This window comes from Cupressus sempervirens, chromosome 8, assembly GCF_028749045.1.
Source record: "Cupressus sempervirens isolate cs-2001-9-10 chromosome 8, ASM2874904v1, whole genome shotgun sequence".
In the NCBI taxonomy this organism is placed as follows: Eukaryota; Viridiplantae; Streptophyta; class Pinopsida; order Cupressales; family Cupressaceae; genus Cupressus; species Cupressus sempervirens.
In genome coordinates, this window is record NC_143125.1 from 296,276,027 (window position 1) to 296,301,021 (window position 24,995).

The window sequence follows — 24,995 nt, forward strand, 5'->3', positions numbered from 1 at the left end:
CCTGAGAACCTGACCCAGCTGAGAGGATTCTTTGGTTTATGTGGCTTCTATCACAGATTTTTTTGTGGATATTCGCAACATGTGGCTCCTATGACAGATTTTCTTAAGAAGGGAGCTTTTGTTTGGACAGCAAAGGCACAGGCTTGTTTTGACAGATTTAAGGAGATCATGACTTCATGCCCAGTACTAGCATTGCCCGATTTCTCGAAGCCATTTGAACTTCAGTGTGATGCCTCAGGAGATGGTATTGGGGCTGTTTTGATGCAGGACAAACACCCTATTGCATATGAGAGCAGGAAACTCCATGGGCCAGAGAAATCATTCATCATTTACGACAAGGAGATGTTAGCTATCATGCATGCATTAGCTAAGTTCAGGCTGTATTTAGTAGTTGGTAAGTTTTGTATAAAAACTGACCACAATAGTTTGAGACATTTTCTTGAGCAGAGAGATCTCAATGATAGACAACAAAAATGGGTGAGTAAGCTGTAGGCATACGACTTCGATATATCATATGTTAAAGGCACTCAGAATGTTGTAGCAGACGCCTTGTCACGTAGGCCACACCTTAATGCGATGATTGAGATCTCTAAGGATTGGAAGCATTTGATTGTTGCCGAATATGTTAGAGACTCTTGGGCATCTGGAATAGTTGATGGGACAATTGTTGACACTAGGTATTCACTTGTGGATGATTTGATCATTTACAAGAGCAGGATCTTTTTAGTCCCAAGATCGAAGGTGAAACGATCTATTATGCGGGCTCTTCATGATTCACCCATAGCTGGTCATCCAGGGTACTTTAAAACATATAGACAGGTGCGGGAACGGTTTACATGGAAAGGACTCAAGAACGATGTGTTGCAGTATGTTCATGAGTGTTCTGTTTGTCAACAGAATAAACAAGAGCACACCTTCCCAGCAGGACTCTTACAGCCACTTCCCATCTTGAGACAGAAGTGGGAATGCATATCCATGGATTTCATTACAAGATTGCCCAAGGTGCAGGGATGCGATTGCATTTATGTGGTGGTGGATAGACTAACGAAATATGCTCACTTCTTTCCCATCACCACGACTTATACAGCAGTACAGGTAGCTGAGGTATTCTTCAAAGAGGTTCTCAGGTTACATGGGATACCCCATAGTATTGTCAGTGACAGGGATAGTAGATTCTTGAGTCATTTCTGGAAGGAGGTGTTTCGATTATGTGGCACTGAACTCACACCCAGTACTAGTTATCACCCATAGACTGATGGACAGACGGAGATAGTAAACAAGTGGGTGGAAGGCTACTTGAGGAACTATGTGGCTGATCAGCAGAAGGCTTGGGTAAGATGGATTTATTTGTGTGAATATTGTTACAATACCACTTTTCACATGTCAATTCAGATGACACCGTTCTGAGCATTATATGGGTATGATGCACCGAGCTTTATTGATTTGCTGATGGGGGATGTCCGGGTTCCACGTGCCGGGGATTTGATTCAAGAGAGTAAAGACATTATTAGCACTCTTCGGGATAACATTGCTCGGGCACAGAATCAATAAAAGCAGTATGTAGATCAGAAGAGAACTGAGAGAAGCTTTGAGGTTGGTGACATGGTTTACCTCATGCTTCAGCCCTTTCGGCAATCCACTCTTAAAAGAAGCGGGTCAGGAAAGCTTAAGCCTAGATATTATGGGCCTTTCAGGATCACCAAACAAATAGGGGAATTAGCTTATGAGCTCGAGCTTCCAGCAGATAGTAAAGTGTATAATGTGTTCCATGTGTCACGCCTCAAAAAGGTGCTGAGACAGAATGTGGAACCTTCTACAGTATTACCTCCTTTGGATGATGAAGGGAAATTGATCTTAGTGCCGGAATTCATTTTGGAAAGCAGGGAAAAACAGTTCCGCAGGAGGGTAATCAGGGAATATTTGGTTAAATGGAAAGATCTACCAGTTGAAAATGCCACTTGGGAAAATGAAACAGTTTTGCAGCATCCAGCTTTGAGATTGCTTGAGGACAAGCAATTTCAGGAAGGGTAGACTGTCATGTCCCTTTTCTAGTGACATAAATTTTACCGGGGATTTGCCTATCATTGACTCTCGTAGGCAAGTAATTTGGAAAGAGAGTCATTCTGTTGACAGATGATCACATTCATGCTCTCAGAAAGTTATTATCCAGTAAGTGGGGCCTACTTGTCTTAATATCAAACTGAGATTGTACTTTAACTTTATAAAGTTATAATTAATTTTATAAAGTTAATTAATAATAAAATACATTATAATAAGTTATTATAATAAGTTGTTCTGGAAGCTTCCAGCGGCTTCTCAAAAAGTAAATAAATAGAGGGTAGGGGGCACCCATTGGAGACAAGCGGTTTTGTGGATTCGACTTCTATTCCAGTTGGAGCAATTTGTAGTCATTGGTCTGCAAATTCTCAAATTATCTTTGGGAACGAAAACTCCCATTGGTAAGCAATTTTGAGGGTGTGGAATATCACCTAAATTATTGCAAATTGGAGGTGATATTACAGTCACTTCACCAAGGCAGAAATATGTGGCCTAAGGCCAATTTTGAGGTCCGCTACATTGAAGTCTGTTAGCAGTGAAGGATTTGATTGGAGGCAGCAGTTGAATTTAAGAAAGGAAACCAAGGCTTATAGAGGAAATCCCTCATACCAACCCGTAACAGCAGAGGCACCTTTTGTTTTTTGTTGATGGAGCATTCATGAGCGTCGATTTACTCTGAAGATTGAGACGCAACATCAATGGAGTCTGGTCGGAGGAATTAGTGAAATCAGTGATTGAAAGTGTCTTAGATTATTTACTTGACCCAAGAAAAAAATTGCGGGCTCAGTCGTAATTCCGGAATCCACATTGAAGAGAGCGGACAGTAAATTTTAGTCTCACATAACGGTTCTAAATTGCATGCGATCCAGAGCACTAACTATCTTGACGCCGAGCGAACTCAGTTCTCATCAGTTTGGGCACCATTTGGAAGGGTGAGAATATTAATAAAAATCGCACAAAATACAGCGAAACAGAAATCAGGCCAAGGACGATGTTACAACCCTAATCGTGGGTTCTAATTGCAGAACGCAGTGGTAACTCATGCCTAGGACAGTTCGACATAATAATTGGAGCAAATAAAAAACAGTGCGGCAGCTTGGGATTAATCTAACAGCGATGACATTATTCACCAGGTTGCGAAGGACAGATTGATACAAACCGGATCGATAGTAAATCTCAATAGCAGCATTACAGTTAGGCAAAATCCATGGAAGCAAGGAAATCCCAGGTTCTTAATGTCATTGTTCTCATTGTTTGAAAAACTAAGTTCAGAATTGAATCAGACACTGTTATTATTTGTTCAATTTCTAATAAGAATTGCAAAGAGATTTCCTTTTCCGAATATGGTTGAAGCTAGTGTTATTACTTTTTTTGAATAGCTACTTAATTCAGTGAAATTGTTGAGACATCACATCCTCACCCAATTGTCGGTTGCATACCAAGTTTTGACAAGTTATCACAATACAATATTGGTTCTTTTAGTGGCCTTTCGAGTAAGGAACATCTCATAGCTGTTCATTATTGGTATGTTTATTTGAGCTGTCACCATTGTTTTGGATGATGAAAAACTTGACATCTGCTGACCCGTGTTGAAGGTTTTCTAGAAGATTCTTTTTGGCAACCATGCACGCCGTTGATATACATTTCACAAGTACTTTTTGCTGCGAATTTAATGCAACAAGGCATTATTTCTACCATGGCTTTGCACATTTACAGCAATTATAAATCTGAACTGGGTGTTTTCACTCAATGTTTTTCTGTTTGAAGTTTTGCCAAGAGACTATGCTGGTTTCATCCTGTTTGTCGAGGGTTTATCTATGTAGCCCCAAATTCGGCAAAGTCAAATTTGAAACAATGTCAACCTGCATTCTTGAAATGCTTTATTCTTGAAATGCTTTGTTGCTATCAACAGAAATAGCCATTCAAACCAGATGCAAATCTGTTGTCTTTGCAGGGTTGAATTAAGAAACCAATTTGTTATTTGACTGTACTCATCATATTTTATGATCATCATACTGATCTTGTAGATTCTGCTGTGAGAACTTAAGAGAAATATCATGAAAATTTGTGTTATTGACATGTACATTAAATGTCTTATTGCTGTGATATAACTGAGATTTTCCTTTTCCAAATGGAATTCGGTTTACTTTCACATTGATCCAACATGCTGCAACCATTTAAGAGATTTCTCTTTTAGACTGTTTTGGTTCTTTTCTGTCTGATGTAGACTTTGGAACATTCAGCAGTAACATAACAATATACATGTGCATATTTTTCTGCTTGCTTCTGGGCCTCATTTCCTGTTCTAGTTCTACTGCTAGCTTTTCTTCAGCTTGCCTTTGATGCAATTCCTCAAAACATTTCCATCTTTTACATTTTGATTTCACTTGATTTGTTGGTGTCGTTTACTGTTACTGTTGCATTACCCTCCATTTTAGACAGCTGCTCATACCTGTTTGTTGAGAAGAATGATATGATATGATAGATTTTAATGACGTCCACAAGACTAAAGTAGTCTATGGGACCCATGCAGTCACCCTCCCGAGTCAGGAGCAGAACTAGTCAGTTGCAAAGTTTTGGTTAACTTGGCTCTCCTTCTCTGAAGTTTGATAATCAAATCCATTGTTCTCTTCACTCGATCTTCCTCGAATAAATAGTTGAAGTCCTTGTTCTATAGCATTTTTGTATAACCAGATCTGATGTCATTGTAAGCCAGGCACTCCTTGACAAAGTGCTGCTCTATCTCAACTATTCCCATATTACAGAATAAACATGTTCTGTCTGCCCACTCTTCCTTTGGAACTTGCCATCTATCAGTTTCACATCGCAGCTGATGTGAACTAGTTCTAAGTTGTGCCATGAACATTTTTGCTTTCCAGTTAATAGGTGCTCTTATATAGGCCTTTTCATCATGACTAGAAGTGGGATTAAATTCTTTAATGTAATAAGTTTTTTTCCGCCCCATGTGTCTTGTCCACAAAATATTGCGAAATTTTTATTTCTTTAATGTTATCCGGGCAAGTTTGGATGATGATATCCCATTTTCGCATCCATTTGTCATTTTGTTTCATCCATGTGCTTTTCTGCCTCACAAGTTTTTCCTCTATGACCAACTTGGGCCAATGATGTGTTTCCAGACCTTGGGTTTTCTTTAAATAGCTTAGCATCCAGACCAATGCGACGGCTTCTAATGGAAAGGAACCCACCTCCGCCAAAAGGATCTCATACGGAACTGTGGTCTTGACTTTAAGATTGCATGTGATGAAGTGTTTTTGAATTCTTTCTACTTGCCGCCATTTCTGTTCGGACATATTACCGCCCCACACTTCACATCCGTATAGAATAACCGGAGTGACTAGCAAACCAAAAAGAGTTTTCATGGTCGTCCAATCCCATAATTCTGCGTTCCTGCACTTGTTTTGTAAAGAGTATAACGCCTTCCAACCCCCTTGGATCCTTTTTGATCTGCAAGTATCCCAATTGAGTTTGTTATGAAAATTGATGCCCAAGTATTTGTACTCTTCCACAATCTCAAGATAGAATTCTCTGATGCCATCAACATAGAATGCTTTTAAGATTGGTAAATGATATGCAACTGTATCTATTTGGAATGAATTACCCAAATAGCACAAGTGAAAAGTATGACTAGAAATTTCATTAATGTGACATATTTCAAATCCTAACATGAGTTTTATTCCATGAAGTTCTAGAGGGCCAGCCATACCAAATTATAGTCTTGACACTTGTCAATTATGTATTTTGTGCATTATCTCATTAATACTATTCTCAATCTTCAGCATATTTTACTTCTACTTGGAATTGGCTCTTTCACTGTATTAACATTTTGTGGTGTCTCCATACTTGATCCTTCCTACAGCAAGTTATGCAATTTTGATCATATTCTAGAACAACTCTTTGAGTGTTGAATTATCTTGTTCTGTAATATTTGAAAAGTATTCCATAAGGTTCGAGCACGGGCTTGTGACACTCATAAAATACTCCTTTGTGATCTGTATTGTTTTTGTATGTATTTAGAATAAGAGAAATATGACATGTTTGGGTACGTAGTTTTGGATAACCAGTTATTGCTTAGATCTTTAAGATCTAACTCCGCTTTTTCTTATGCAGGAAAACGAGAACCAAGAGCTACCAGATTGAGGACCGGACTAGGAGCACCAACAAAAGACATTTAACCAGTCAAAGGCTCAAAAGGCAATGACTGGTTACCCCTGACTCTTTTCTCATATGTCATACCTTTCTTTTATTGTCAATATCTATAAAAACAGTAGTTAAACTCATGGCTTGTGTGAGATACTTTACTTTCAGCATTTCATTCTTTTGTAAAAATATCAATTGTATATTCAAGAGATGAATGATACAAGGACATTTATATATCAAATGAAAAGTGCTTTCAGCAAATAAAATTTTCAGAACTGAATTTTAACGTGTTAAAACTAAGTAACAAAACCCAACACTTAAAAAGATAATGGTTATCTCTCAATGTCCTATAAGTATGGGAAATCTAAAATTAAAATGTTCCTAAGTTTCTACATCCTCAAAGTGGTAGAATATTGTAGGCAGTGTGTGGGCCCTTATTTCAAATGGTCCACCAGTAGGAGATACCGCAATAATCAAAAGCAATGAAAAAGTTTATAGAAATACAGAGCTCAAAAGATTTTGCAATATATTTTTCTATAAAAACAAGTATAATCAATCAATCTAGGACATCACAGTTTTTTGCAGTTATAAGATCTCACCTCTTTTAGGATAAACACAGAAGACTAGATTTCAGTTATTTTAAAAAAAAGATTAGTTAAATTTTAAAGGGAAAAACACAAATGTATGTTTAATGATTTTGTTTTAAGTTATATATGTTACTGCGATTCCAAAACTAATGACTGTACAAGGTTACAAACTATACCCTAAAGCTATATGTGCTAACAATTTTTTTTATGTGCTGTAAAATTTCTGGATTTGATTGTGTGTAGTTTTTATAAACATCAAGGTTTCAGATCATACTACATGATCCATCATCAGGATGCTAGAGAGAAAAGAAAATATGCATTGCATGAGTTAAACATCATTCTTATTATTATTCATAAGGTTGAGTGAAATGGATACATTCAAATGTGCATTGAATATAGCTGCATATTCAACATGTGGGAATGTTGAATCAGTAGGTAAAATTAGTGCCTGTTCCAACAGCCTGCAACAAAAAAAGTTTTTTTTTAAACTGGGAATCATTCATTGCCTACTTTTATATCGATGACTTATTATGGCATTCTCACCTCTGCAGATCTTCAATTGAAGGAGGAAAAAATAATAGTTTCCTATGTGAAAAACATGATCTTACTCTTTTCTCCAGTAGTTGGTCAGCATCCTGCACATATTCACAATTGTTCTCTACAGACCTGACTTTGAGTATTGAGGTTTTCTTGACAAATACATAATGTTTACTAATATTATCTGTCCAAGGATATAAATCTCAGCTTTATCTTCGCATTAATTACCGATATTGAAATTTTGGTTTGTATAAAGCAAGAATATTAGGTAGAACAGTTAACAATAAAAAGTAATATGACTGTATGATCATGCTCGTAAAAAATTACCCTAATGATACAATATTTTCCCAATAAAGTTTTTTTAAAAGGGCATGAGTACTGGAACCATTCAAGTAATAAAACAAGGCATCACAAAAAATTAGAAATAAAGATTTGCCTTACAAACCCATATGTGGCGGAAAACTTGAGCAACTCAAAATCCACATTCCAGTTGAATTTACAGGTCTAAGCCTCTCGGGCTCACAACTAGCACAAATCTAACTCAATACAGCTTGTAAGAGCATGGACAGCACTCTCCAACGCTCACTATTTTGTTTCCTTGCCCGAGCACAATTTACTTAATGTAGAAATTCTCTAAAAAATCCCTCTGAATCCCACTTACATGCCTTCTAGACATTAAAATAGATGTTTTGTACAGCTCACAAATCTATAAAATAAAATGATATCTGGATATTACTGTACAGTCAGAAAGCTATCTAGGCTTAGCAAGATTTTAAATTTTTAATATACTAATATAAATATTGGACTCTCTTCAACACAAGGGCATCCCAGATGTAAGAGCAATTTTACATCAAACCAAACAGATATTATGTTGTTTGACTTTCATAACATTCCTACCATGGGGATTAAAGCTTATTGTAATCAACATTATGAGCATACAAAGCAGCAGATGATGTTTCTACTATGTGGTATCATAAATTCATCATAAAGCCTTCAAGTTGATATTAGAGTATCACAAGCATGTCTAGAAAAAGGTCACATCTTTTCTACATACTTTCTTGGGAATTAGTTCAATGTCACTCATATCACCTACTTAACAAAAGCCTAATTCAACTGTGTCATATTTGAATCTTGCATCAACTAATAACGTCATCTATGAAATTATTGGTCTTAAGAAAGTCTGTGGATAGGATTGTAACAAGTTTCTCAGCTTACATTCTGTTGCACTCATCAAAGCTGTGCATATCACAAGCAAGCGTCAAGATCCAAGGAGCAATTAGAAGAGAATTCACTTAATATTGAACCCATGATCCTTATTACATGTATTTACAGCAATCTATTACATTTTAGACTTGAGTACATGCAAGGATACTAAATCCTTGTTCTTTATAAAAAAAACAGTTCAGAGAGGAGCACTAATTAGGAGGAGCTCCAACAGAGAAACCAAACAGAAAAAGAGCATCAAATAGCAAATAAATTTAAAAGATAGTGTTTTGAGAAATCCCACACTTCTTTGTGCGTGTTTATATCGCAATTACAAACTAAAGTCTAATTGTTGTTCTCTCTCAATTCATAAATATGTTCCACTTACAACACAATAGGATCCATTTTGATGTGTTGTCCACTTCGTTACCTCTACATGCCAACTAACTTGAATCTTTAGCACATCATAAATGCACACCTAAGACCTACTGATCATTATATGTCATTTTTATACATTGACTTATTAAATTAAAGCATAAGGATCTATAAAAAATTTAAAGCATGTGTATGAACTTTGAATACTGACCAGGCGACAACTTATACCAACGACTGCTGCTTGTGAAAGTACAGATTGCATTGTGTCAAGAAGATTATAAAGCACTCGTTGCTTTCCCTGGACCAACATGAGACAAATACATAAGATACAACAGCAAGAAATACATTACATGCCAAAGTTAATTGGCAATAGTGCACTGACAATGCAAAATAGAAACTACATGGGAATATCGAACCTGAGCAAAGAGATCAAACTCGTCAAGCACAAAAATCACAGCCTTGTGAGCTAAAGCACACTCTCTATCAAAAACACAACCTCCACTCATTAAAATGTAAAAAACCAACAAAATTTAAATGGTAAATATGAATCTAAAGGTTTTGACTTTGTATACAACACAAGGAAAACTAGAACAGTATAGTGACCTCACCTCAACATAGCATTCATAAATTGTGAATTCTCATCAAAGGAAGCCTGTTAAAAACTATTTATAAAAAATAAGTTCTAAAACAAAATATTACCTCTATAAAACCTAATTTAGATAACTGCTAAGACAACATTTGGAAGGCACTAATTGATCTCTTCCTTTTTCAGAAATTGACTATTCTAGGCACAAGAAACAGCCCCCATCTGGTCCTGAAAGTTAAAAGCTACACAACTTTCCTCCACATCAAATTAAATTGTTTTACAAAAAAGTAGTTACAAGTTTTAGAAGCTACAACATTACCGCCTTAGAGAATGTCAAATGGTGCTCAAGACATAATTGCTTTGCAATTTCCTACAACATGACATTGAAGCTTCTAAGTTAGCAACACAATCAAATCTAGGAACTCTAGATGAATGGGAACAAAACTAAAATTCAAAATAGGATCATTATTATGGAGTAAAGATGTGCAGGATATTGATTGAATTGAAAAAATTCTTAAGTCACAATTAAAAGAAATATTCATTTCAACTTACACCATTTCCAGATCTTAATTCTCTCCGTTTTTCCTTCAATCTTATGCAATTCCAAAATTGAAAATAGGATCATTGTTATAGAGTTAAAGCAAGCATGCCATATAGAGAAAATATTTTGCATAGATGTATGGGATATTGATTGAATTATCAAAATTCTTTGTTCACATATAAAAACATTGTTAGCCGACTGGATGGGTCCAGCGGTGTTTCTGTAGCCGACGGATTGACTTTCGTCGGTGTTTTGTATTTTGTAGCCGACGAGTAAATAGTTTGTAGCGGATGTAATGTTGTGGCCGATGGACTCCTTCGGGAAGGTTCGGCGGTAGTATTTATATCCCGTCTGGGATCATTGTAAATCATGAATCATCTGCTATTGCGAATATTATAAAGCCTAATGTATGTTCTGGCATATGCGAATATTATTCTGCTATTATTGTCTGTATGCGTTGATTTCTTTACCTGTACGGTAAACATTTGGCGCCGTTGCCTTATAAACCTGGAAGGTGGGAGGAATGAAGATTAATGCCAAATCAGCTTAACAAGGATCGGAATAAGGTCAAGGGAAAAGATGGAATCCGTATTGCGCAAGAGAATTTAATTCTGGCACAGCAAGCCGAACGCCGACGAAGATTTCAAAAGTTTGCCGACAGAAACCGAAGCGCGGAGGAATTGTTGGAGGAGACTCGGCAACGGGTGGAATTGGTGGAAGAAGCACGGGAGGAGTTCTTGAATTTGTGTTCGTCAAGGGAAGAAAATTCAGACGAAAGAACATCAACTCGCAATGCTCGCAGTGCCGAGGGAGCACGAGCGTGGAGTGACCTCTTCGTCCGGGATAGACTTCCGCGGGAAACAACTTCAGAAGATCCTTCTTCTTCACCAAGGTTCGCAGCTCTCGAGACCTCCGGTGTGGGAGAGCAGTCCGCCGGTGTAGGAGAGCAGCCCACCGCTGTGGGAGTGCAGACTGTCGGTGTGGGAGTGCAAACCTCCGGTGTGGGAGACCAGTCCACCGGTGTGGGAGACCAATCCTCCGATGTGGGAGTACAGACTGTCGGTGTGAGAGTGCAGACCGCTGGTGTGGGAGTGCAGACCGCTGGTGTGGGAGTGAAGAGCGCCAGTGTTGCAGGACCAAGCAACGCCTGTTCACAGAAACCAATTGTGATGGCGGGACCAAAAGAGAAACTGCCGAAGTTCAATGGCGATGGTACGGCCGATCCCATTCGACATTGCAAAATATGTGAAACGATCTGGAGGGCAAATGGCATAATTGATGAAGACAACTAGATGAGACAATTTTCGACAACCCTACGAGGTGTGGCGATTGATTGGTTTTCGGATACAAATCCACAAAAGCTGGATACCTGGGATAACATTAGAAAAGAGTTCTTGGCAGAATTTAAACTCTTGCAGGATGATAATGAAATCGTAGCAGAAATTTTCAATACCAAACAGAGGAAGCACGAAACTGTCCATGTCTATGCCAAGAGATTAAAAGACTTAATAAACAAAATAGAAAGCAAGCCGGCAGACGGATTGCAGAAAAGATGGTTCGTCGATAGCCTACGCTCGAAGTTGCGGAGGAAAATGAAAATTGTGCCACCGTCATCATATGTGGATGCGTATAACAGAGCACTGGACCTTCAAAGTGAGCACAAGACAAAGAAGAAGAAAACTAGCTCCTCTGATTCGGATGACAACGAGCCTAACGGAGATGATAGTAGCGATGACAAAGGCAGCAGCAAGAAAGTTCGTGCCCTACAGAAGGATATGGTTCGCATGATGGAGTTTTAAAATATGCAGAAGGAGCCAAAAGGCAGTGAGCTGTGGTGCACGGAGTGTAAGACAGACGGGCATACTAAAGGATCGTGTCCAAAGAACCAATTCTGTGACATTTGTCAAATCATTGGCCATTCGACAAAGGAGTGCCCCTTTAACATGAAGACAAGAGGATCTCCGCAGGTGTTTCTCACACAGGAGGCTTCCTCGTCAGGTAGTAGCGGAAACACAAATACCGCCGGTGCTACATCTGGAGGATACAGGAATAATAACAAAGGGAAAAATAATAACAATAATAATGGGAGCCGAAGTCGAACTCAGTATGATGCAAATGGATGGTCGATCATTCAATGCCGAGCGTGTAATTTGTGGGGTCATTTTGCACGGAATTGTACAAAAGCAAACACACCGAAATTATTATGCAGATGGTGCAGACCCGGCGATCACGAAGGTTCCAAGTGTCCAAAGGTTGGAGTAAACTTGATCACTATTGGCACGGATGCAGAGGAGGTTCTGGCAATTGCACGGAGGCAAGCGGAGGAAAAGAGAAAAGTGGGGGAAGCGTAGGCGGACATTGCAAAGGCATCGTCGGCGAGGACATCTCAGTTGAAGGATATCACCGACACCTTGGCAAGGAATTTCGCAGAACAAAACATTGTACGACAAATCTTACAAATGCAGATACCGGTCAAGATAAGTGACCTCCTTCTCACAATGCCCCAGTTACGGATGGCTATTCTAAATCATACACCGTTTCTGAAACCACCGAAGGACACAGGAAGGGATAGTAGGAAAGTGATGACAACAGACCCAATGCTGCTGGCACTCACATCCGGATGGCATCCGGCGGTTGTCGAGATGGGGATTTTGGAAAATGTTTTGACGGACACAATTGTCGACAGAGGGTCCAGCGTGAATGTGTTACCGGAGGATACTTGGAAGAAGTTGGGAAAGCCGACATTGTGGCCACCTGCATTTCAGTTGCTCACGGCAGACCAACATGGAATCAAACCATTGAGAATCTTGAAAGCGCAAATGGTAACAATTGGTACGCAACCATTTTTATTGGATTTTGTGGTCATTCCATTAAAAAGAAAAGGATATGATGCTATTCTGGGACGGGATTGGTTGGTGCAAGCAAAAGTAAAACATGATTGGAAATGAAATACCCTATCAATGGAGCACGGAGGCAAAAGATTCACAATTGACCTGCATACACATGGTCGGTGAGGAGGCAGCATCGTCAGATTTAGAGAGTGACGGCGAAAGTGACGACGAAGCAAAGAGGAGAATGGAACCAAACGAAGAGGGAGTATTGAGACTTGATGGAGGATCGAATGATGATGACCTGGACTCGGTGAATGGCCTGTTCCACTGGCAGATAGAAGACTACGAACTGTTTCCGAGTTGCAATATGTTAACAGTCGACGAACGTGACAAAACACAGGAAAATGAATGTCCGGAGGAATGCAGAGAAGCGGAAGAAGGAAAAGCTTCCATGGCTGAAGCTGAAGGGAAGAACATACAGTTTGAACACAGAAAAACGAAAGATCCCACTGTCCGGTACATGGTGAATAGATCGCGTGGAAAGAAAAGGTTACACCGCAGCATAAAATTAGTAGAAGGGCACCGACAGCAAGGAAATAATCTAGTTGCGCGATGATCACAGGCACAGTGGGCGACGGAGGTGGCACAGAACAAACGTAAGGCGTACGACAGTCAGAATGAAATCAAAGTGGAAAAGTTTAAGGGCAGATGGGTTGGACCATATTAGATTCGGAAGGTCGGCGACAATGGAGCAATCAGATTATCAACTTTGGACGGGCAGAAGGTACCTCCGATAGTCAACAGATCCAAATTCAAAATATATGGTGCCAGGAAGACTCCATTGCTGTCACAGGATGGCCAGCTGACTCTGTCGTCGTTGCAGAATGGCGACGCTTGGAGGCAAAATGGAGTTACCTCTGTTATTTGATTTCTTTTAAAAAATAAAAAAAGATTGGGGGCCCTGCGGGCAACAGCCTGTCCGCGGGCAGAGTCAAAGATCCCGCGGGCAGCAGCCTGTCGGCGGGAGTGACAGGAATGTCCCCGCAGACAGTCTGTCCGCGGGTTGTTAAAAGCCTCGTGGGCAACTGTCCGCAGGCATAAAACTTGTAAAGTTCTCTGCCAAGGAAAGACCCGCGGACTTAGAAATATTCTGCTCTGCACTTCTAAATCTTTCTGCCAGAAAGACTCCGCTCTCTCCTCTGCGTTGATCACCAAACAGTCTTTCTCCGCTGGTAACAAGGGAAGGTCCGCAGGCAGTCTTTGTCGGTAAAAAGGAAGGCCGCGGGTTAAAAAAAACTCCTCTGCCAGTCAGAGTGTCTCTACCGCTCGATCTCCTCCACCAAAAATTAGCCGCGGGCATAAAACTTCTGAATCCCCCATCTGAAGTACATTGTCGTTCCATTCCTCCGCCTTGGAGCTGCCCGCCACACCCTTAATGGCCACCACGGGGTTCGAACTCTTGTTCCATGGCAATTTCCTACTGCCATTCGCTGCCAGGATAGTGCAGGAGAAAGAAACATAGGAGTCCGCACAAAAGGATTGCACAAGATTTTGAGACGGATTGGTTGGGATGAGGAGGCACTGAAAACATCTGAACAAAGCATCGGAGGCATCGGAACGCATGAAGTTGAATGCAAGCCTCAAACTCCATTCCCTCCTCCAACCAGACTTCCGCGGGGAAACAAAGACATAAAGAAGAGTGCTTGTTCTGCCAGAAGGAGAAGCTCAAGGTTTTGTGAGGAATGAGAAAACTATGGCATATTTAGTTTGGGCGCTTTTGAGTTTAGCGGCATCACATTAAAATTGCAGGAGCCAAGATGGAATCTGTGCAGGGAAGGAGAAGAATTTCTGTGTGTAGAGGGATTCGTGGTGGATTGTAGAGGAAGCAGTGTAAAAAATTAAAAAAATGACGACAGATTCAAGTTGTTCAAAATGAGTTACAGATGGTGCCAAAGGGAAGGCGATGCATCAGTGGTTGCCAGAAAGAGTGTACAGTTGGCAGAAAATGACAGAAATGGTGTGTTCCGTGCATTTCTATGTGGGTTGCGAAGTGCTATTTTGGTCTTGGCCCGGGGCACTGCCCCTGGACCCCCAGACATTGCGGATATCAGTCGTGGGAGTTTGACCAGTTGAGAAGAGTTGAAGTTGCTGCAGGCATGGACTGTTTGTGTACCGAGGCATTGGGAGTAGGTGTTGGCCGGGAGGCTGTCTTGGTGGATGCGTAGAGAGCTCGGGAGGAGCTAATCATCCAGTTGGAGGCAGTGCAGTGACACTTAGCTCAGTGGACCCAGTGTTGGAAGTAGAGAAAGCAGCACAGGTGGCTATCAAGGTCAGCTTCATCAAGGAGGCAGTGTTGTGTTAGCAGAGGCTAGAGGCACGGGACAAAGGTGACTGTGATGTGTCAGAACCAAATTTCTCTTGTTGTAGTCACTCTGTTAATGTATTTTGTTTGTTAATTTGTCTCAGATATTTTGTCAGTCGTTAGGAGACGACTTTTTTTTGGGGGGGGATGGTGTTAGCCGACTGGATGGGTCCGGTGGTGTTTTTGTAGCCAACGGATTGACTGTCGTCGATGTTTTGTATTTTTAGCCAACGGGTAAATAGTTTGTAGCGGATGTAATGTTGTGGCCGACGGACTCCTTCGGGAAGGTTCGGCGGTAGTATTTATATCCCATCTGGGATCATTGTAAATCATGAATCATCTGCTATTGCGAATATTATGAAGCCTAATGTATGTTCTGGCATATGCGGATATTATTCTGCTATTATTGTCTGTATGCGTTGATTTCTTTACCTGTACGGTAAACAAAAATTAATTATATGTTTTCCAACTTAGACCCATTCCATGACTTATTTTATCCATTTCTCTTCAATCTTGCACAACCAACATGCAAAATCAATTGCATGATTAAAAGAAAAATAAAAACTTTGATATTTTAGCATGAAATTGGAAATAGTAACATACTAATCTCAATTATTTCTCCATTCCTCAAGCTAAGACCCCACAAACCCACCATTAAAAAAAAGCCAATTCCTACATTGTTTACATATATTTGAATATTCTGAACAATATGTTGCATCAATCAAGATAAGTTGATCTGACTTCTCTAATGATAATTCACTTTCTAATACTTCCAATATACTTAAGTATTGCCATCAACCACTGGTCAAAATCGACCAATCAAATATCAAGAAATTATAGAAAAAAATAGGCAAAGGGAGTGCAGACACATAGGTTTAGGAATAAAGGGGCCCACTCAAGACCTAGCTATAGAGATCCATTGATTGTTGGAATGGGGGTTCATCCCATGAGATATTGGCTCTTAAATGATGACAATGGTTCAGAATCCCTGTGTCTCACTCGGCTATGTTCGAATAATAGAAAAAAGAAGAAACCTAGATATTATTGCGACCTTAAATGCTAAAGAAACATAAAAGAAAGACTAAAGAGTAATCCCTATAGGATTAGAAATCAACTCATTCTTCAGAAATCCATAATTATGTAAACTTTGAAGCAAATATATGGTATGTCTACATAGTCCCAAGAACATTACAACTTGTCTCACTTCTAGAAGTAGGCAGTTGTGCATGCAAAGTGGCAATTGTGTATGACAATGCCTATCTTCTCAAAGGGGTGGTTGTAAGGTCCAGCCCTGTTAATAGGCACTTCTACTGAAATGTGAAAGAACAAAAAGTGAGTCTTTGAATTCCTTTAATGTCCAGAAGACACTTGTACAAATAGGAGGTATGGCCCAATAGTAAAGGTGTCAGCATAGTAAGTGAATTCAAATGTCTATAAGTAGAACTACTGTGAGAGGTAGCAAATGGTTAAATAATATTTAATTCAATATTTAAAATTAAAATTAAAAAGGCTTAAAGTAGGTGAAAATAAATGATCCATTTGATAATTATAATATGCTTTTTCAATTTTATTTGTGCCTAAAGAAGTTTAAAAGTACATACATGTTGAGAATCATACCTAAACAAGTGGCATATATCCAAATGACAAAAAAGACGGTGAAAAGAATATATGCATATAACCTTAAGTTTTGGTTGTAAAAAATAAATGTTTAGGTCGGGAACCTTTTAAACTTTATTTATGTAAAGGAAAGTTGCAAAGATTTGAGGGTACAATGTAATCTCCCTTCTAATATTTCATAGTGTTTGGGACTGATTCCTTATATTTTCAATTGCAAGAGACTTCTTTCCGTGAACCTTGTACTCAAAATAAAATTGGGTAGTAACAATATACATACTGCAAGTGCAAGAGTAGCAAATGATGGAATTTATCATGATTCCCAATGATATCCCTTATTTTGAATTGCCTAAAGATCGATCTAATTATCTGACAAGAAATGTTATTCAAAAAGTTGTGGAGCTCATTTTGATTAAAGACAACTATTTTTCTCTTCAGGAATGACTCTCCCCACCACCCCCACGATGACACTCCCTTACCACTCCCGCACGACAACTCTTGGCTGCCATTTTTGTGATCTTTCCTGTGATTGCGGCAATGGCCCCCTATAGCACCATTGTTCTCTACTCATTGTCAAGTGTGTGCTATCATTTTTACATTTTTGTTGTGTATGGTGTCATTATCGTTGGGAGTTGGTGGGTATGTTCTCTCTTGCTTCCTTGTAGTCGCACTATGTTTTGGTCTACAAGTATTGGTCTCTGGTCTTTTTGCTATGTGTCGTCATTGTCTTAGTTGAGCATGGGTGTGCTTGTTCATTTAGAGCCCTGTGTTTTTTCTTTTGTCATTGTCGTCCTTTTCTCTCCTACTCAGTCATGTGTTCTCTTCTGTGGTGCTGCTATAGTTTTTGTGGCCCTCACAACTCACATCTTCACCTATGGGTGGGTGGTTTTAGTGTCTCTTGTGCTCTCTTGAGATTGCTCTAGCATGTGGGCAGCTCTAGTTTTTGTTTGTTCCTAGTGACTTGTTCTAATGTGCATGCGTTCTTCCTTGGCCATTATCAATAGTTGTGGTTTCTTCTTGTGTTCCCTACTTTTGTGTGTTTCATTGCACTTTGTTCGCTCTAAGTTGTTCTCTGCCTCACTCGTGTTTTCCTGCAATCTCTCTCTTCGTTGTCCTAAGGGGTGTTCATGCCTGGGCTCATTTCAGTGAAAATCGCACTTCTTGCTTTCTGTTGTTTTTGTGTGCCTAAACAATTGTTGTAGTGAGATAGGTCGGTTGCAATTGCATACTTCACAATTGCACGACCTCACAGTAGTGGTTATGTACCTATAGTTGTTTCTACCTTACTAGTTACTCCTATCCAATTGGTCTTGGTTGTTGTTGCAATGGCTAAGCATGGGCTTGGAGGTGGAGGCAGACCCCTTGTGGTGGAGCCTATAGTCGACTAAAATCCTCTGCTTACATATCAATGCTCAAAGCTTCCCAACACGACACTCAACAAACTACTAGAACTTTTGCAACTTGAGCTCGATAATGCCAATGTCTCAGTCTTGAAATTGGTTATCGAGAATGCAGAGCTTCGTCATCAGCTAAAATTTTCACATATTGCATACCATGGCCAAAGAATCTGACATCTCCGAACTAAAAGATAAACAAACTAACTATGCTTCTCCCATAACAACTTCATTGCCAAAATTGACAAGAAATTACAGTCATATTGTGATGTCCCCATTTTGGCAAGTAATTTAAATAGTAATAATAAATATTTTTATATAAAGTAATATTAATAAATAATATTAAAATAATAATATTATGCTATAAGTAATATTATAATAATTATATTATGTCGTATTATAATAGTAATATGAATGAAATAATAAATAATGATAAAGACACACTTAATATAGCAATACTATATTAGTAAAAGTATTATAATAATATTACATATAAGTAATACTATTATAATCCTATAATACTTTATAATCATATTAGACTTATAAATTCAATATTATATTATAATCATATAATAATGTCATATTATGTATAATGTATCATAATATAATCAATGAAATAATAATAATATAATATAATGATATTATGATTACTAAGATATATTTCAATGTAACAATACTATATTAATAATGAATTATAATAATGTATAGTTGATATATTATTAAATTAATATATATTACAATATAATTATTAATATAATATATTAACTAAAGCTTATTAATATAATATAATTATTATTATGAAAAGATGTGTCTTTTACTATTAAAATGTATATATGTGGAATAGTAACTTTGAAAGGGTATCATACGGAATTAGATGGTGATTATCAAAACCCATCCGGAGAAAAATATGGCAAAATAATTTATAGAAAAGGAAAGACGTAGATAAATGATGGACCCCCAATTTGGGTTCATTACACATATGCATTTGTTTGCAGTACGACTAGCTCTGCACCCCTCACTAATGTTGAGGAGCTTAATTCAAGCTAGATTCTTAGATGAGCAGGCTAGGCGAGCTCGTGAGCTCCATCTGAGAGTTTGGGGTCTTCCTCTATCAATCCCATTTCAGCAGGGCACTCCATCATTGATCAGCTAGACAATACAAACATCACACTTGACAGGGCATGGATTAGCCATGACAAAGCCCTCTCCCTCTAATTTCTTTATTTGGCTGACCATCTTTGAGTTCTTAGGGAAAGAAGGAAACTTTTTCCCCTTCCCACTAAGATTTATCTTGACAAGGATCTCACTAAGTCACTAGTGGAATAGTTGAAACATTCTCAGGACTTGTTGTAGAGGCTAGGCATCTAGGGAAGTGGGCTATTATCAAGAGCCTTAGGACTGTCATTTGGTATTCTCCTCCATCTAGATAGGAATTGAAGTCGGCCACCAAGGCCAAATGAGAGTCATGACAATAGTTCAGCATGACGGAGCCTCACAGTGGCTCCCTACATGTCGATTGTTGGAGAAACAATAGTACTTTATGGTTGTTGTCAAGCTTTTTTCAAGATGCTCTTGGTTCTGCAAACATTCTCCTTGTCTCAGAGACTCCTGAGAGTCCCATTCGTCTTCTTCCTAGCATCTCTGGCTAGCATTAGTTGTCTACTTTTAGGGATGAGGTCAAGTGCTTTGCTAGTGTTAGGGGCTCTGGTGGGGTTGCATGTTTGGTTCATGACCGCCTCTTCAACATGACTTTCATGGTTCACTCTAACAATTGTGCCAGATTGTTTTGTGGATCCACATTGGTCGAACAATGTCACAGCACAGGAACATCCTCATCGCAGTTTATTATTTTCCGCTAGCTCCCTTGTACTATGTTGGTCACAACTTGGAGGACAATGACCCTTTTGAGGACTAGCATGAGTACATTTCAAGGTTTTCAACCATGGGCAACATCACAATTCTAGGGGACTTAAATGCATGGATTAGAGACTTTCACACCCACCTCTATGACTGTAGGTATGATCTTGTGTGTACAATCAAATCAGATCTGGATTCTTTGGGCTTACAACAATTTTTGAGCACATCGAGGTGCCCCTCACTAGATACCCTTGCCATCTACTACAGTTATGTGAGTCCTCAGACTTAGTGATCCTAAATGCGCTTTCTACTTTCCAAGTTCCAATCTATTCACTTGTTGGCCTCACTGGGTGGTGCGAGTGTTGTTTTCTATGTTCTCTTTGGTGCTTCCCTCATCTCGTCCATCGGTCATTTCACCATTTCTTGCCTCCCCCTAGGCAATCACGCCCTCCTCAACCTTACCCTCAAGGTCCCCCCTTCCTCTCACCTACTCACCCCCTATACTGAGGCGGCCACCCCCAACCATGACTCCTTTTGCTTCGCTGAGAGTGACTATGACCTCATTGTCCACCACCTTAAGCAACTCCTCCCCCAAGATTCCTTCTCTAACTTTGGCGATGCTCCTTCCATGTTTGATTCACTTGCGATCATGCTATGGGATTTTTCCCTCCTCCCCAGTGCACCTCCTCCCCTTCTCTATAGCCCAAAGCATCAGAGCACTTGCCCCATGAATCAATGTTTTGATGAGGACCACAAGTCCTTTCACTGCTCAATTTGCTCAGCCTTCTCTACACTTTCCCCCTCTTTCATCCATTTGAGACTTTCCTACCGCCACTTTTCTGCCACAAGAAGTGGATGTTCTTCCTAATGTAGTGTAGACCCCTTTATGCCTCTCTCGTGTAGTCTCTAAAGCTCTTATGGAAAGCCTTGTTCCCTCACCACCCTCCCCCCCCACCTAGGATCACAACTCCCTTGTTTTCCACCCCTCCACTCTCTATGATATCCCCAACCAGCCCCCTCTTCGCCTCACCCCCTACCTTGTTGCCACCTCTTCATATTCTCCAACATCAATGAAGCTATTAGATGTGTGAACAATAGCAAGACAACAAATGAGGAAAGGTTCAAAGAATAGCTTTTCAAATTTGGGAGAACAATTTTAGGATCCTTTCTCACAGTTTTCTTTAACAAAGTGCTTTGCACCAACTTCCTCCACTCTTGGTCACGACATATTATCTATCCAGTACATAAGACTAGGTCAGTCTTGGACCCCGATAACTACAAGACCATCATGATTGGGCATACATTTTCCAAACTCTACACCACCGTGTTGGACAACATTTTGTCCATGGAGCTTGAGCAACGACATTATCGTACTAGGTGGAAAGCTGATTTTCGTATAGATTTCTAGACCGTGGACCATATTTTGACTCTACAAACTATCATTGAGGAGTCTTTGCACTGCTAGGCGAAAGTCTACTGCTACATTGTAGACTTTTGCAAGACCTTTAACTCTATTCCTCGAGTGTCTCTCTTCCAAAGACTTAGGGACATTGGGGTCTCTGAAGACTCTTGACAGTTATTATGAGACTATATGAATGTTGTTGGTAAATTCATGACTCCTCAAGGATATTGGGAACCTATTCAGAGCATAATCAAGGTGAAGCGGTGCTAAACTCTCTCCCCTACACTTTTTGGTATTTACATTAACAAGCCCAAGTCTTTTCTCTAATACTTTGTACTTCCTGAGGATGGCTGTTACTTACACTAGATCTTGATCTTCATTTTCTTGTTTGCAGACAATGTGGTTCTTCTAGCTTCATTCCCTGAGGAGCTCCGCCGACTTCTTGATGGTTTAGCCTCTTGTGATTCATGGTAGTTAATTGTGAACCTGGGCAAGACCCAAGTGATGGTCTTCAACCACTTGAAGACCTCGCATCTACATTTCTACTTTCAAAGCACTGAAGTTGAGATCACATCCTCCTATACTTACCTAGGGATTAAATTCTCTACACCCCATTTTATTTAAGACCTACCAGGCATCCCAGGGTTAATAAAGGGCTTGGTTCCCTAGCTATGCTTGAGAGAGAGTGCTTCAGACATCACTTCTAGGATACCTAACCAAGATGTTCCTCTTGGACTCTTTGATCAAGTCAAGCATCCTCTATAGTTGTATTGTATGGGGGCCCTCTCGCCTAGATTCTGATTGGGCTTCGATCAAGAGAGTTTGAATCCTCCTCCTCCGGTGCATTATTACATGCCATCAGTCCACACCCCATAGTATTATCTTGGTGTAGTTTGGGGCTCATCCTTTCTGGCTTGGAATCATAGTTGATTTGGTTTGGTTTCTCCATTGTCTTAGGAGCTTCATAGACTCTACAGAGGGTCATCACGAATATTCTTACCTGGATTATTGCTCTTCTGAGGTGGTGGCGTGCTCCGACCCCGTTGGTAGAGCTCATTGCTAGTTCGCTGAGGCCTCTATTCTTCTTCGCTTGGTTGGGATTGTGATGGACTGTCTTCCCCCCTTCCAATTCTCTCTAAATACTCCCGCTCATCTCTTGCCCTCTCAGCAAGAGCTGAAAGAGCAAGTCAAACTCAACATTTAGAGACAATATATTATCACAACGTAGAGTAACCTTCTAGGGGGGTTCCGCCCAAGGATGTCTTTCTATGCCAAACATACATAGATATCTAGGACATGATCATTGTGCACCCTTGGTACATCACTCTTTGTTGGACTCGCCCTCTATATCTCTTTGGTGTCTTTTAGAGTTGGCTCCCATCAATTACATATATGAACTGATCGCCAAATTCATAGGGAGGATAGGGTATGTCTCATTTGTTCTGTTGGTTTCCAAAACTGCAGATTGGAAATCCAAGAGCCTACCACTTCTTTGATAGGATTCCACAATTAGTTTTGGCCAACGAACGAGAGTCACCTTGATTCCCCTACACTTCAGGCTCCGCTACACTTAGGCAGGTAGACCTTCTCCCTCCAACCTGATCACCTAGTTTAGAATTTTTCTAAAGTGAATTTAAGTTTGGGAGTTCTCTGACTAGCAAGGTCGTGGAACTTGACGAAACTTAAACTAAATGTTGAGTACTTGAAATAATTGAATGTTTTGTCTAAGATTTGTTAATAATGAATTTGATGCTTGTAGGAAGGAAGATATAGATTTTTTGACTTCAATAATAGAAAGACCAGTGCCTCTGTTCATCCGGGCAATCGAGTCAACTTCAATGAATTTTTACATGCAACTGAATAATGTTCTTATGCACTTGAACTGACAACAATTAAATAATCAAGATGCGACAGACCAAATATTACACAATCTTAAATTAGTCCAGATTGAATTTTAACTCCTCTGGTAGGGAGACAAACTGGACACAAATACAGAAACAATTTATATTTCACAATATCTGTGATGATCGAATTTAAAATGCTAAATGACCATGTCCACTTATCCAGCATTTAAATTGTATACAAAATTCCAAAAAATAATTACGTAGGACGATTCATCTGCAATTTAAATCTCCATGCCATTTAAAAATATACAAAAGACTTTATTTTATCATTAAAATAAAATAATTGAACGTATATTACAAGTCATATTTAAGCCCTTATTCCTCCATACAAATAAATATAAAATGCTTCTTGTTGAGAATATGTGAATGTCCAATATTTCTTTTTTTCTTGTCTTTCTTGTTTGTCTAATATGTGTCTCAACATCTCATTTATAAGAGAGTGAAAAGATGTAAGATTGCCTCTAAGAAACACGGCACTTCATAACATATAACCAATTATTGTTACATAATGTAAGCTTCCTACTTACTTTAGAGAATATGAAGTCATACTTCTTTAAAATAATAATGGCACCATTTCTATTTTATTAATTTTCTAAATTGACCTTATTACTCGTTTTAGGGTTATCGGGCTATGTTTTTATTTTCATCAAACTCCTTATTTTATGATGTAGTCGTACACATATACTATTGTATTGTAATAGTGTATAATTTTGTTGCATTGGCTTCAGATTAATTCCACTGGCACGTAGATAAGGATGCGGCAGAACACAGACATCTTTCTTTGTTCAACGTTGGTCTTGACTTAATCTTCGATACCTCTAGCTACCGCTAATATTTATCTCTTTTATGAGGCCCTTCAATGTTATGAAACTCCCGATGGTATCTAACATCCAATATGGCATTTTGGCAGTGGATTTCTATCTTCTTAATGTATATTTTGTCTTCTATTCCATCGTGACTATCTATAGGTGTCGTGTGACTGAAACATATATTTTGTTTCAAAACTCCTATCTGCCCCAGACACTTGTCACTCCTGCCAAGTATGACTTCTTTGTTTGTTCATTGCCTCTTGGGTACTACCAATATTAATGTCTATATGAGTCGGGTGGATGATTTCTAATATGCATCGCTGATAGTTGTTTATCAAATACATACTCCTATCACCATATCTTCGTATACATCCTTATATCTGGTGGATTTAACCTTTATTCATCTTAAACCTGACCGGCATACATGAGTATTCATTAAAAATGGCATTTGATACTATCCTCATCGTTTGTCTTATCGTTGGAAATTCAAGGTTTCACATGACTATAATTTATGCCATGAAGTTAGAATCATTCGTGTCTCTATTTCAAAAATTGCTGACTATAAAGTCGTGTTATCTTCCTCATATTACTCGGTGATTCTCATTCGTTGGCGAGAACTGATTGCAGAATCCTATCAGAGAAGTGGCACGCTCTTGGATTTCCAATCTGCAGTTTTGGGAACCAACATGTTCCACTAGGGAAGCGGAATCTGCTATAATGTAACTAGTAGTGTGACTTGCAATGTGGCTAACAATGTAACTGACAATGATAGTGCCA

The 24,995-nt window shown here is 39.2% G+C and overlaps 1 pseudogene across 1 annotated transcript in view; it reads right to left on the reverse strand.

Moving 5' to 3' along the window:
- Positions 1–24,995, reverse strand: part of LOC149542591 (origin of replication complex subunit 4-like) — a 264,049-nt pseudogene that overhangs the window by 200,213 nt on the left and 38,841 nt on the right. Inside the window, exons 6-11 of the transcript XR_016355108.1 lie at positions 9,824–9,874; positions 9,527–9,570; positions 9,335–9,398; positions 9,130–9,216; positions 7,347–7,438; positions 7,180–7,264 (exon numbers count right to left, since the gene is read on the reverse strand). The product of XR_016355108.1 is annotated as an origin of replication complex subunit 4-like (transcript). The remainder of the gene's footprint in view (positions 1–7,179; positions 7,265–7,346; positions 7,439–9,129; positions 9,217–9,334; positions 9,399–9,526; positions 9,571–9,823; positions 9,875–24,995) is intronic.